The sequence below is a fragment of the Canis lupus genome, chromosome 12, assembly GCF_011100685.1.
Source record: "Canis lupus familiaris isolate Mischka breed German Shepherd chromosome 12, alternate assembly UU_Cfam_GSD_1.0, whole genome shotgun sequence".
NCBI classification, from domain to species: Eukaryota; Metazoa; Chordata; class Mammalia; order Carnivora; family Canidae; genus Canis; species Canis lupus.
Genome location: NC_049233.1, coordinates 39024240 through 39038545, shown reverse-complemented (window position 1 = coordinate 39038545; position 14306 = coordinate 39024240). Strand labels below are relative to the sequence as shown.

Genomic DNA, 14306 nt, shown 5'->3' with positions numbered 1-14306 from the left:
CTCTAGATTACCTGTTCCTTCCTTCCTCATCCTGGCTCTGCTAACTGTACGCTCATCTGCATTTCCATAGCATTCTGGAAATGTTCTCACCACAAGGTTGTATCAACAGTCATAGGGGTCTCTCTCCCCTACCTGATAGCAATTGAGCTCATCAGAGACATGGACTGTGCCTTCACCTTTTATCATTTCTAACAATGGGCTCAGTGTGGAAGATTAAACCATACTGTACAAGAATGACTATAATAAAGAGTTGGAAGTGAAATACTTCACAGAAAGGAGAAATTAATGACAGCTAAGGGATCACAGGAAGTTTCATGAAGAAGACAATACCTAAGGGAAGATAGCAGAAGTTAAGAAGATTTAGCAATGTGGAAATAAGGGCCTGTTTGGTTATACAGGTAAAGGGGAGAGCATCAGCAAGAATGAGGAAAACCATGAGCCTGGCTAGAGTATGAAGCCTCAAAGGAAAACATAAATATCTCTCAGAGACCTCTGGATACTGGACACCATGCATTCACTTTACATCCAGTACCTCATTTAATTTCTTCATTTTCTTATCTCATTTAATATTTCTCTGATGTACAATTTAGTATCACTGTTCAGAGTTAGGGAAATTAAAGTTCAGAGAGGGCAGCTTTCTCAAGGATATCTAGTTAACAAGTGGAAAAACTGTTTTTCTAATGTTCATCTTTCTGCATGCCTTCTTTCTACAATATAGTTTCTGGGCTTGGGAGTAGGAATTATGTGTAACCTGGATAGGAGTAGGCCTCCTGAATGGCCCTCTGGTCATCTTGTACCTACCTCAATGCCCATCCTAGCTTATCACCACCTCAGCAAAACACACACACACACACACACACACACTGTATATATATATATATGTGTGTGTGTATATATATATATATGTGTGTATATATATGTATATGTACATATACAGTGTGTGTGTGTGTATATATATATATATATATATATACACACACACACACACACACACACAGGTGCACTAACTCTGTTAGATAAGGTATTTTTTCCTCCAAAGACTGCCCAGTGAGACAAGAAAGACTAATATGAGTATCAGTCAACCCTAAAAATCCCCATCAAACTCATCTCAAATATATCTTGATGAGGCAAGAATAGCATAGAGGTAGGAGAGCAGGTTGAGGAGCCAAGCTTCCCAGTTCTGCCCCCTTAGTGGCTGAGTGACTTTAGATACCTTTAGGTACCTTTAGGTACCTCTATGTACCTCAGTTTGCTCATCTGTAAAATGGGAATCAAAATAGATTTAATGTATAAAGTTACTGAGATGAAACTAGTTAAGGCACATGACCCCTATGAACTCATAAGGTACACAAGTAACACTCAATGCAATGCTTGTTCTACTTGAGACTAGTATGTGGCCATGATTCAATCCCAGACCCACTGTTTCCCAAGTCTTTACTTCCATAGGTCTGATCACAAATCTATTAAAAGCTCAGAGAAGAGACACACGTGGGCTAACATGAACAGAAAGAGAAAGGACCTCTAGGGCAGGCCTGGGAGATCTGAAGGATGAATAGAATTCAGAGAGGGAAAGAGGGCACAAAAGCATTTCAGATGGAGTGGACAGTAAGAGCATACAGCAGATAATGGCATATGTATTTACAGGAAAAGACATGGATCTCCTCGGCTAAAGAATATGGTATTTCAAGGAATAAACAGAAATAATATAAGATAGGGAAACTGGGATCTTGAGAGTTAGTCAGGAAGGGCTGACTGGATAGATGGAAACAAGTGTAGTCTTCTGAGTGGGTAAGTGAAATGATCCCAGTGGGGTGTCAGGAAGAAGACTGTCCAGGGTAGGAAGGAGTTCAGGACTACTTTCATCACACACCAAAGGGCTGGAAGGAGAATGAGGCCAGGATGTTGAAAATAAGCACACAGAAGACAAGAGGCTCTGAAAGATGTTTGAGGAATGGTAGGGTTTGCTGTCAGACTGGAGACGGGGAGACAAAGTGAGGGAAGACTTCAATACAATTCCAGTATTAGTGGTGAATGGCTGGTGAAGAATGGACCCCAGTCAAAAATACGTACCGAAATTACTGGGAAGTAAAATATGTACAAAACAATGCTGACAACACAATTACTCAAACAATATGACCTATTCTCTGAAGTTGTTGCTTTAATTCTATACTGAATCTTAGCTTTTTATCAATGAGTGATGGAAATGAGATAAGCACATTAATAACTAAAGAAGCCAACTTCCTGCTATGTACTCTGAAGCAGTGCCTTTCTCAGCGATTTTGTGCAGGAGTCATATTTTTGGAGTTTACTAGGAAACTGGGAATTTGTCTATTATTTACCATCAGCAATTTAGTATGAAATGCACTAAGGGGTCTTTGAGCTGAAACGGTTCCTTCATTTGCAATGCATGGTTATACTACAGTTACTTGCATGGATGCAGCATTTAAAGTACATAATTTTGGTTTTGGGAAATTGATTTTGATGAAGAGAGCTTATTGGGAATATACATAATTTTAAAAATCTATTCATTATATACACAAAATAGTACTTAATAATTATCAAATAAATGGATGGTGAATGATTTTTTTAATTAAAAGACAAAATCATCTTTATAAAAATGAGATTCTTTAAGAGCCATACTTATAAGAGAAATAATTTTTTAGGAAGCAGCAACTTCTTGAGAACTACACAAGTGTTTTGTTCCCTCTTATAAAATGCTGGATTGCTCATGATCAATTTATATTCTGCCAACAAACGTTCAGCACCATTTATTGGTTGTGCCAGGCATTTGAGAGAAGTATGCCCCTTCCCTCAGGAGCTTTCTTCTACTGGAGGAGGCAGACAAATAAGAAAATAAATAAAATACAAGCTAATGCATGAATAATAGAACTTTAGATAAAGTACACAAACAGATCAGAAGAGAATGTAGTTTTCTCCTACCATTGTTCCAAAAGATAAAAAGAAATGGATCATAAACAACCAACTATTGTAAAACCCATTTGAAGAATCTGAAAAGAATCACAGTATGTTTTGTTTTTTAATATTGTAAGAAACAGATACTTGCGAAAACAGAAGAAAGGCATAGGAAAAGAAGCAATCAGTAAGCAGCCTCTGAAATATTATTTCCAGACAATTATATTAAAGATTAAGAAAGTCATATCTCTCTAACAATCAACATTACTTTCTAATGGGTTGTTTTCATTTTTCTCTTCATCCAGATTAAACCAAAGCACACATTAAATATAAGAGGATTTATTTTCCTGAGTTCTGTCACGGTGAAACCAATCTAATCAAAATTGAAACGGGGAATGAGCTCACTGAATAAGTCAGAGGGAAGAATTAAGCTGACCGATATTTTGGAAGCTTGTTAAAAAATAAATTGGACTTTCATTATAAAAATTGACGTACATGAATGATATACTTAAGAACCTACTTCAGAACATTTCCTTAAAGTCAGTTTGATTATTAACCAGAAAATACTGCATTTCAATATATTTTGTTATATTTCCCAAATGCAAGAGATACAGCAATGAGCATAAGTGAGAATGAATGCCTAGAAAAAAGGGACAAAATTCTAAAAGATCTTTGAGTCTCTGATATATGCTGTTCAGTTTTGAAACCTAAATAAAAAGTTTAGTGAAATACTTCAAATCATGCCCCCTAAAGTAATTAAAGGATGATCAGTGTGCTTTTGAGATTTAAAGAAAAGCAAAAGAAAACTGGATAGTAGACGTAGTCCTTTTAAAGACCTACAATTTGTAAATTACTCCCTTGATAGCTTTTAAATACAAACTCAGTAAAGGAAAAAAACTAAGCTGTTGTCAAAGACAGTTGTTTGTATGACATTCAACACTTAAATTGGCAGAGGTGGGGAGCGTGGAGTGCAGTGCAGTGGAGTCAGATCACATCCCCTCTTATATCTGCAAAGTAAGGAAAGAGGACATATTAATGCTTCTCCTATTCATTGGAGGCGGCAACCCTTCCAAGAAAGTTATCATCCTTAAGCTCAACTGAGCATTATCAGACAGCACGTAGTAAAAGAGATTCTGTTCTAGGCACCCTGTTTGTAAACAGAGATGGTAAAGGAACTCAAAAACCTGCTGTCTGAAGAACAGAGGAATGAAATTGGACATATTCCATGAAACCCCAAGGAACAAGACAAGGACAGTGGGTGGAAGTTATGTATGCAAATCCTACCAGTCAGATGTGTCTAAAGACATGTAAGAGAACATTAGGAGTAGTGAATTCCTTGTTGTGGAAGGTGCTCAGGTGCTACAAACTCTGATAAGAATGGAGCTTAATCTACCCAAACTCTGAACAGAGAAGTTAAACGGATCACCTTCCAGGACCACTTTCACCCTGAGATCCTATGATTATAAGAAATAAAAGCCATAGTCACTGACTATGGAGGGCTTAAAAGTCATTCAGCTGCATATAATAGGTACCTTTGAAAAAGTGGTAGGAACACCATAACCACAGGGTCCACACAGAAAGCTAAAAGTAACACAATTAGGGTAATATGAAGATAGTTTAATAAAGAGACTGTTTCTTAAAGTGTGGGCAACTTTTAAGGGGGTAACACAATAACCTGAGAGCCAGCAACAACAGAAAGGGGCAAAGTCATCCTTCATTTCCTCTAGGCCTTAAAGGGATGAGAGGAGGAAGCAGTTACCAGAACTTGGAAAGAGAGTATGGTGGAGAAAGGACAACCTTATAGGATCATCGTTAGGACTGTGCAGGGAGCAGGTCCTGGTATGAACCTGCAGGATGGAGGAGTGGAGAAATCTGGAGGACCAGAGGAGAATATCCAGCACAAATGCTAGCAAGGCACACAAAACAGGGCAAACAATGAAAGCCCTAGCCTGGGTAAGAAGTTGGAATATAGTCCCTCTCTCAGGTCCTTTCTAAAGGATGTAGTATTCATTTTTATTGGTGGACTCATAGACCTACTGTTCTTTACCATCACTTAGTATCACTGGCTCTTTTTGATTCTTCAAGCATCCTCCTGGATTTATTCTCTGAACTAAGCACTCAGCTGCAACATATTTGCTGTACCCAAAATTGTAGTACCATAGAATACATGTTACAGAACCTGAAAATATGAATATAGAACCATCTACCCAAACTTGGATCAGGCAATTTTCCATCAGTAGCCTTGTTCCTCATTCCTTCATTCAACAGATATGTTTAATTATGTCCTACCTGTCAGGCACTGTGCTAGACACAGGGACACAACAGTTAGCAAGACAAGTCCATCTCTGTCTTCATAGAGATTTGAGATGATTATCAATCATTCCAATCTGTAACACCCTAGTCAGTAAAAGAATCTCAGAAGTGCTATAGATCTAAGGTTGGCAAACGATGGCCCACAGTCCAAATCTGGGTGGCCTTGTTTGTATAAACTATGTTTTATTGAAATAGCCACGGCCATTCTCTTATGTATTGTCTATTGCTTTAGTACTACAACTTCAGAGTTGTGCAGTTGCTGCAGAAACAGCATGGCCTTGAAAAGTCTGAAATATTTACTATCTGGCCCTGCACAGAAAGTTTGCCAACATTTGCTCTAAATAAAACCTAATGCTTTAAGAACATAGATGTAAGAACTCATAAAACATCTCTGAATACTGTAGTCACAAACCAAATCATGAGAGGGTTGGCTTCCTGCAGGATTTTATTTCTTTTTGTTTTTTATTTGTCTTCTTTCATTGTAAAAAAAAGGTATCATGTGGCTAATATCTTCTATTGAGAGCTGTCTTCAGATAATGTCCACATTGTCTTACATTATATCTAGTCTTTTGATTGATCAGAGTTTTTCCGTATCACAGAAGGCCCTTTTTTTTTTTTTTTTTTTACAAAAGATCCTTTTCTCTAAATAATACAAAACAAATTTGGACCAGGGTGACTTTAGGTTATCTTTTAAATTGAACAACAAAACTGATTGGAAAACCATTTAGCCGGATCCCTGGGTGGCTCAGCAGTTTGGCGCCTGCCCTTGGCCCAGGGCATGATCCTGGAGTCCCGGGACGGAGTCCCACGTCGGGCTTCTGGCATGAAGCCTGCTTCTCCCTCCTCCTGTGTCTCTGCCTCTCTCTCTCTCTCTCTATGTCTATCACAAATAAATAAATAAATCTTTTTAAAAAAAAAAAAAAAGAAAGAAAAATCACTTAGCTAACACTCAAATGCTATATAAATGCAAAATCATAGCAACAATAGTGCCTTCACTTTCCTACAGACGGAAACATAAATGGATGCTTTTTTTCCAATCACTTGTCCCAGAGAACATTAACATTTTAAATGAAAGAAAACAAAACCTAGCTTTCATTGGCTGTTACCAAAAGCTTCTAATAAGTGACAGGATCCATGCTGGTTGTGGTTCCTCCAAAAGATGTTAAGAGGCTAAGTCAGTGGTGGCTGTGGCTGACCATTGATTTGCCATTCCAAAAACCCTCTTCTTTCCCTAATGGTAATCAATGTAGCATGAATAAAATTAAACGGACACTTAGTTCACATTTAGTCACTATAACGCAGCAAAAACTAGACTGAGAAAGATCCTTGCAAAGCCTTGGTTCCTGAAAGTTTTGTCACGCCACCAAGCCACTGATAAAATACACATCTCAAGATGCTCAAGAAAAGAGACTGAGCCCAACAGCAAACAGAGAACCAAGAATGAGATGACACCAGAAAGAGAATGGGGAAAGGAGGAGAGATCTCTTAGGTACCTTTCTATCCTTGAAAATGCCTTCCTTAGACCATGGCAACTCCCTCTTATACATACACTTTTAACTTCCTATACTCTTGTTTCACATCAGTTACCACAACTACAACTGGATAACTCCTTCTTTAATTAGTTCTAATGTCTACATCCCTCAGTGACAAGCAAGTTCCGTTGAACTCATTATCTGTCTGCTCATAGCAGAAATCCCTACACCTGATACATGAAAAGCACTGAAAAAATATCAGATGACTGACCTAATGAATGAATCAATAGGTAAGCAAGCTGGATCCTAGGTACTGTGCAAGCATATAAGAAAGCTCTGGTTATTCTTTGATATGTTCCTCAAAAAAAAAAAAAAAAGATCAACATCTTCCTGTACTTACACACTATACACAATATTCTAAGAAGGTACCCTAATTGCATCTCAATCCTTATCATCTCTACCAACCATCTCTCTGCTCTCACAATCTCTTTTTCTGTACTGACTTTTCTCTCTCAACATACAACCAAGATCAGATTGCTCCTAGCTTTAAAAAAGAAAAGAAGCCCTCTTTAACCCCCCTGCTGAACCTAGCTGTTCTTACCAAGGTCACAAATGACATCATAATTGCTAAACCTTATGTCTATTCACAAATCCTCATTCTATTCCTCAGCACCATCAGACCACTAATATGACCCTATTGGCCACTCCTCTATTCTTAAAACACTTTGCTCTCTAACTTTAGTGGCACTACTCCCCTAATTATCCTTCTATTCAATTCCCTGTCAATTCTATAACCGAATCTAAAGATGTGTCTATATTTTCCTCAAACCATTAATACCTCTTGTCTTCATTACCGCATCAACCTTCTGACTGATCTCTTCACTCCTTCCAATCTATTCTTCACAGTGCAGAGTCATACACTTCCCTCAATAAAGCTCCAAAGTGACCAGGCCTAATTTAACTGGCTCTATTAAATTGTGACTCTTGACCTTCAACTTCAAGTATCTTTTTCAAGTAGTTTAACATACACGTCACATGCAATTGCCCCACGAAAGAACTAAACTATTCTCTCTGATCTTTCGCACGATATTCTGGACTCCTAACATCTTTATATATGCAAAAAGAAAACATATTTAGGATAGCATTTTCTAAGCTTTCACAAAGCCTCCGAAATACTTGTTTTGGAAAGCCAGTTCCAAATACTGGTATTCCCTCCATCATTCATGAAAAAAGTCATCCAGATTATACATGTTCCAAATTAAACACGTTCTTTATCGCACTTGATCTAAAACCCTTTTAAAGCAGTAAGTCTTCCAAAATAAAAACAAGAAGAGTAGATAGCAGCTCACAAATCTTTGCCAAGTGACTGAATCTCATTGCAGCCACATGATACACTGTAAATTCTCAGGATTTTAAATAGGAAAAAAGGCAATACAAACAAGCCCAAGAAAGTGATCAGTGTGTGTGTAATTAATTTGACAAAAACATTGCTACTAGGATGCCTGGGTGGCTCAGCAGGTTGAGCATCTGCCTCCGCCTCAGGCCATGATCCTAGGTGGGGATCAAGTTCCCATACGGCTCCCTGCAGGGATCCTGCTTCTCCCTCTACCTGTGCCCTATGCCCACCCCCCCCCCCCCCCACCCCCCCCGCCTCCTCTCTGTCTCTCATGAATAATTAAATAAAATCGTTTTTTAAAAATTGCTACTGAAAAAATATATCCTGCTCATGAACAGAGTCCATGTCATTATGTGTTTTTACATTTTAAGTATTTTGTGAATATTAAACAATACATTTCTTTATATAATCTATAGGCCCTAACGAAATTCAAGTCAACATGTTTCTGTAATTCCAGACTAGGAAGCTACTTGAAGCCTTTCATAACTCAGTCCAAACTACTTCTCCGGGCTTCTTTCCTGCCACTTCTAACAGTCTAGACACACTGAGACGTTCTGTTTTTTCCATCCTGCCTTTACTCTTACTAACCCCTTCATCTGTAATGAATTCCTAACGTCTTCCTCTATTTCCCAAATATCTGGTCCTTCTGCCTCCTTCAAGTGCCGCCTTCTCCACGAAGCTTCTGTGTCCCACAGCATTTTGTCAGATCCTTCTAAGGCAATGTCACCTTTTCCTCTGACGGTTCCTTCAGCAATCACGTACGCCTCCCTAGCGCAAGCCTGTGAGGCCCTCGAGTGAGGAAGGCGTGCGTGTGCCATCCGACACCTACAGCACTTTGTACAGTTCCTCCAACAGAGAGTGGGTGACCAAAGATCTACTCACTGAATGGATTTGCCAACTCCACCAATGGCTTCTAAACACAGGCCCTGCCTTCTCCTCGAAGCCTCAGGAACTATTTTGATGGTCAAGCTAGACTTGAATACGCTGAGAGGCGTGGAACACACCACAGACACCCACGAATTCCTGTGCCCCGGAAGCTCCGGTGCAGGCGCGATCGACGTCATGAGGTGAAGAGAAACCCCAGCCGTGTGCGGAACTCCACGCGGCGGTGCGAGTGGCACGAACGCAGGTCTACAGCCCCGGGGCCACGGGAAAGGCACGGCCGGGCCACCTGGGCGGAGGGCGACGCCGACCAGGCTGGGCAGCGGAGGGGTGCGGGGCGCTTCCCCACCTACCTTCGGGGCTCCTGCAGAGGAGGGAGGGCGCCCTCCGCGGGGAGCCCGTGCAGGCGGGGAAGGAAGCGCTTGACCAGGGGCCGGGGGAGCCCGAGCGCCCGCCCTCGCGGCCAGGCGCAGACCCGGAGCCCGGGACGCTGCCCAGCTCGCGCTGCCTTCCAGCCTCGGGGCAGGCGAACGGGGGCGGGGCCCAGAGACCACAAGCCCCAGAAGGCCCCGCGGCCCGCGCGCCCCGTCGCGCGGTTGGCTGCTGGTTGGGAACCGCGGGCTTCGGCCCCGGCGGCGCGGACGGGCGCGGACGGGCGCGGACGGGCGCGCGCTCATCCGAGCGGGCTCGGCCCGGCGTCGCGGACTTCTTTCCTGAGGGCTCGGCGAAGGGAAGAAGAGGAAACGCCCCGTCGCCTGGCGAAGGAGTGCGCCCCCTGGGGTTTGCTGGCCGGAAGGTGGAATCGGGACCTTGAGGAAGAAGAGAGCCTCACCGTGACTCGTGGTGGAAGGAGTCGCGTTGGTGGGGGAGGGGGGCCCTCCGGGACCTGAGGAAAAGAGAGAATTCCGCGACAGTGGTCCTTTCTTCCACAGGTGAAATTAAACTTCTGTTCCTCACAGAAAGCTATGATTAGTACAGAGTGAATTTTTCGCATTTTACCTTTCACGTTGTATTTTTCGTCTGTATTCTCAAGTCACTTTTTCCTTTACCTCGATCTAACATTCTTACCTATTTTAGAATCCCAACTGGATTTTAAGCATTCTGAGGACTGGTTTTTTGGTTTTTTTTGTTTTTTTTTTTTTTTTTTAGTCTTATTTAGTATTGCACACAGTGCGTGGTTGCTAGTGGGTAGAAGTTTCAACACACATTTATAGAATCAATTATCGATCATTTCTACGTGGAGGTCTGTTGAGCCTATTTTCCTAAGTGGATGAACCTTTTTTATTAAGACATACATTTGCCTGCGATCCGTTATTGTAATTTTTAAAAAGATTTTATTTATTCATTAATGAGATATACAGAGAGAGAGAGAGGCAGAGACACAGGCAGAGGGAGAAGCAGGCTCCATGCTGGAGCCCGACGTGGGACTTGATCCTGGGACTCCAGGGTCACGCCCCGGGCCGAAGCTGAGCCACCAAGGCTGCCCTGTACGTTTCTTTAAAATGTTAAGCATCACTGTTCTAACCATCTGCCCACTAAAAAGAGTCCATGATTTTAAGTCCATTGTAATTAGTTTAATCTATCAGTCCTCATCAATCCTGCAGAGGTAAATTTCAGGTAAGCCCAGACTGAGTTATCTCGAACTCCAAATTAATGAACACTAGATTAATGATTTACTGTAGTTTACAGTTCTTATTTGAGAAATGTAAAATCCAATCCTAGTTCATCTATCACAGAGATAATCAAGAGTCAAAAGGGGAAATGTTGCAAAGTTGCCTTGTGTACTGCATGTGTGAGATGCGCTTCAATTCCACTCATTCATTCATTATGCAAATTGGATTGAACTACCTTCTGCCAGGCACTGAGTGAGGCATGATTATTGCCCTTTGCAAGTGTAGCGTGGTAATTAAAGCAAATGGGTAAACAAACTATCAAAATATAGTGCAATCACCGAAATCCTATTGGAAAACTACAGTCAGTTTTAATAAAGGTGTATCCTTTCTCATTAAGCCTTACATAGATATTTATTAACCTGAGTATATTTACAATTTTCTTTGAGCTTTGGAAGATGGAATGGTTATGAATCTTACAAAAGTGTATAATGGGAAATAAGTTTCATGAAAATTGTACAACGTTTCATACTAGTTTTTGTGTTACTCATCCCTAGTGGGAATATATAATAAATGATCAGTACATGTTTGTTGAATAAAGAAATAAATGGATTTCCAGTATCTTAAGATATTTAATCTGTGCCTTTTAGCAGCTACTTTTCCAGAAATGTTGCAATTCAGCTATGTGTGCCATGGCCCAAACAACTTTTCTAAAAGAGTTTATAAAGAAGGGTAAAGTGAAAATGTGTAAAGATGTACCTAAGCTCTCTTATCTCTTCCTGTTGTTCACTGCAGGTAAATGCAGAATATTTGAAGGGGGCTTCAGTAAAGAGACAGCAGAGAATCTTAGAAAATCATGTTTCTCTCATGTCACAGTTTTTTTTTTTTTTTCAATAAAACAAGCTCATTAAATGCCAATCCATCCATAGCAGAGGAAAGATTAATGGTACCTATGTAGAAATGTTTAGGATCCATATAAAAACATAGAAAATGGTTTACCTCTATGCAAAATATAAAACCTTAAATGGAGAATACTAAGTTATTATTAGCCAGTTTAATGTCAATCTAAAATAAATAAAATGGATAAAGTGAATGCTAAAAGTGTAATCAAGAGGGGTGCCTGGGTGGTGTAGCTGGTTGAGCAACAGACTCTTGGTTTCAGCTCAGGTCAAGATCTTGGGTGGTCTTCTCAGGGTCATAAGATCCCAGCTCCACATCCCCCTTGCCCTCAGTGTGGTGTCTGCTCACTGTGTCTCTCCCTCCCCCTCTGCCACTCCTCACCCATGCTCACCTGCCCTTTCTCTCTCTAAAATAAATGAATAAATCTTTTAAAAAACATAATCAAGAAACAATATTAATTTTAAATGACTTAACCATAAAGAGCAGAGTATCTGAAAATTTCAAGTAAGAATGTAAAGTATGTTTTTAAAAAACTATTGTTAGAAAATGTTGTTAGAAAAGTAATTTGCATTATCTTATACAATTATGGAAACAGTAGTAAGCCTTTCTATCAAGAAACAGAAACTTCAATAATCCCTAGGTCAACACCCATTTACACAGGAGAAAATTATTAGCTGTGTTCAATTCAGTAATTCCAGAAACATTTATCATATTACATACCAAGTATTAAAAAGTACTTGTCCTTAATGGTCTTGCTGTCTAGTAAGGAAGCCATTAAGATAAGATAGCTAGCAAACTGAACAATCCCAATATGCCAGGTAATCATGAGTTACCTAGTTTAATTAATCCTCACAAAATCCTTATGGGCCAAGTACTGGTTTTAATCCTTATTTTATAAAGAGGAAACTAAAATTTGGGTTGGTTCTGTTAAGTTTTTTAGTAACTAGATGGAAATGAGACCGCCAAGGCAAGCGAGGGTCCAAGAACAGATTTTATTGCAGGCACCCTCGGGCGAGGTTCCACGACTCACGGGGGAAAGAGAGTGAGTCGAGGAAGTCGCCCAAGACAAGGTGGTAGGGGGTTTACATAACGTTGTAAGGCAGAACGGTTTCCTATCGGTTGGCTCATATGCAAAGGAAGGATTGCAATCCAACCAGTCAGAGTGACCCTCACTATGCAAAGGAAGGATTGCAATTCGACCAGTCAAAGGTGACTTCCTCCTCTGGGGTTTGAAGGGCATTGGGTTCGGTTGGGGAAGTCCAAAGGAGAGGTGTAAGGGTCTGCTCAAGCTGTCGTCCCAAGTGAAGGTGGTGACAGGAACCTCAGCCATTTTGGCGTATCCGCCATCTTGAGGAGTTTCCCTTCCCGCCTGGCCCCAACAGGTTCATTCATCCAACAACATTCAGTTTGTACACAGGATAGCTAGAACTCCTACACAATCCTGTCATACTCCAAAGTGAATAAACTTAATCCTTTTATTCTAGCCCAACGAGGAAGCCAGCTAGGTCCCTCTTTAGCTGCTGCTTTTAATTCTAGTCCTTATTCAGTGTTCTATCCACTAATGTCTTAACATTCTCAGAGGTATCCGGGACAGCTAATTCTATATGAGTTTTTTGTGTCAGACTTTTTTAGAGCCAGGTCTTTTGGTTAGACTTCTACCTGGCAACTTTAAAGCCTACTTTAATTTCATATCCACATTTGTCACCACTCACTATTCTATGGCCAATATTTTTCTCAAATTGATCTAATACCCTAACATAATTTTCAGCAGATTATGATCTCATGGTCACTAGAATTAACATTATAGTACAGAATGAATCTTGCCTATCATTACCTTCAATAATTCAATTACTGTTAACACAAAATTAGTAATTTATACTGTTATTTATATAATTATTAGCATAGTCCAGATAACAGTTTATAGCATTTCCCAACCTTTGTCAAAATGGTTAGTATCTACTTTAAGAAGAACAAAATCCATAAAAGTTTCCAAGTGTTTAAGACCATTAAACCACATCAAATTCATGAAAAAAATAACCAGTATATGTTTTTAATGTATTTAATTTGGTATTTTAAAGTATAGAATTATAGAAAAGTGGAAAGATTAAGAATATGGCTCAGGAAAGGAAGCTTTAACAACTATGAATAACATCTCTTTAACATACCTAAAATCACATACTGTAAAAATAATTATTCCCCAAATTAAAGTATGTTACTTTACTTAAACATTTGTATTCAAGAAGAATTTTAAAAGTATTTTACAGAAAATTTATATTTTGAATTTACAGAGAATATTAGGTTTTTAGAAGAAATATGCCCCCCCCCAAAAAAAAATCTATGTGTAAAGTGAATAATTCTTTTTCATATGAATATTGATTTCTAATTCATGTGATTCCAAACTCAGTTTTAGGTGGTTTTTTTCCTCAGAGGAGTACATTAGTGAATTTCAGTATTTTGTGGGTTTTTTTATTTGAAAGGGTTCACAGTTTTACCACCTGAACTGGTGAAAAGATATAAAAAAAAATTAGGCTAATCTACCAGAATTAAAAACACCATGGAAGGGATTTAGGTCTATTAGGGAAAAAATGATGCTCTATGAAAATATGAGGTGAAAAAAGGAGTTTGGGCTAATCTTAGAAATCATTTAGGCATGTTACCAATTTAGAAAAGGGTCTTTAGAGGCACGTAAAAGAAAGGCTTCTATGAAAATGAAAGAAAGCTTGCAAAAGCGTGGACTGCTCTGTTGCCATTGGATTTACTGTGACTTAATGAAAGACTAGATGACACACGCTAGCAATGAAAGTTAAGGCAAAATAGGTG

At 39.7% G+C, this 14306-nt stretch overlaps 1 protein-coding gene across 4 annotated transcripts in view; it reads right to left on the bottom strand.

Moving 5' to 3' along the window:
• Positions 1-9503, bottom strand: part of MEI4 (meiotic double-stranded break formation protein 4) — a 207708-nt gene extending 198205 nt beyond the window's left edge. For 3 of the 4 annotated variants that reach the window (XR_005367934.1, XM_038554567.1, XM_038554569.1), the window contains exon 1: positions 9330-9503. The gene's annotated coding sequence lies outside the window, so the exon portion shown is untranslated. Of the gene's footprint in view, positions 1-8976; positions 9280-9329 lie in introns of those variants that run through there. The other variant, XM_038554568.1, reaches the window with a different exon arrangement.
• Positions 9504-14306: the final 4803 nt, after the last annotated feature.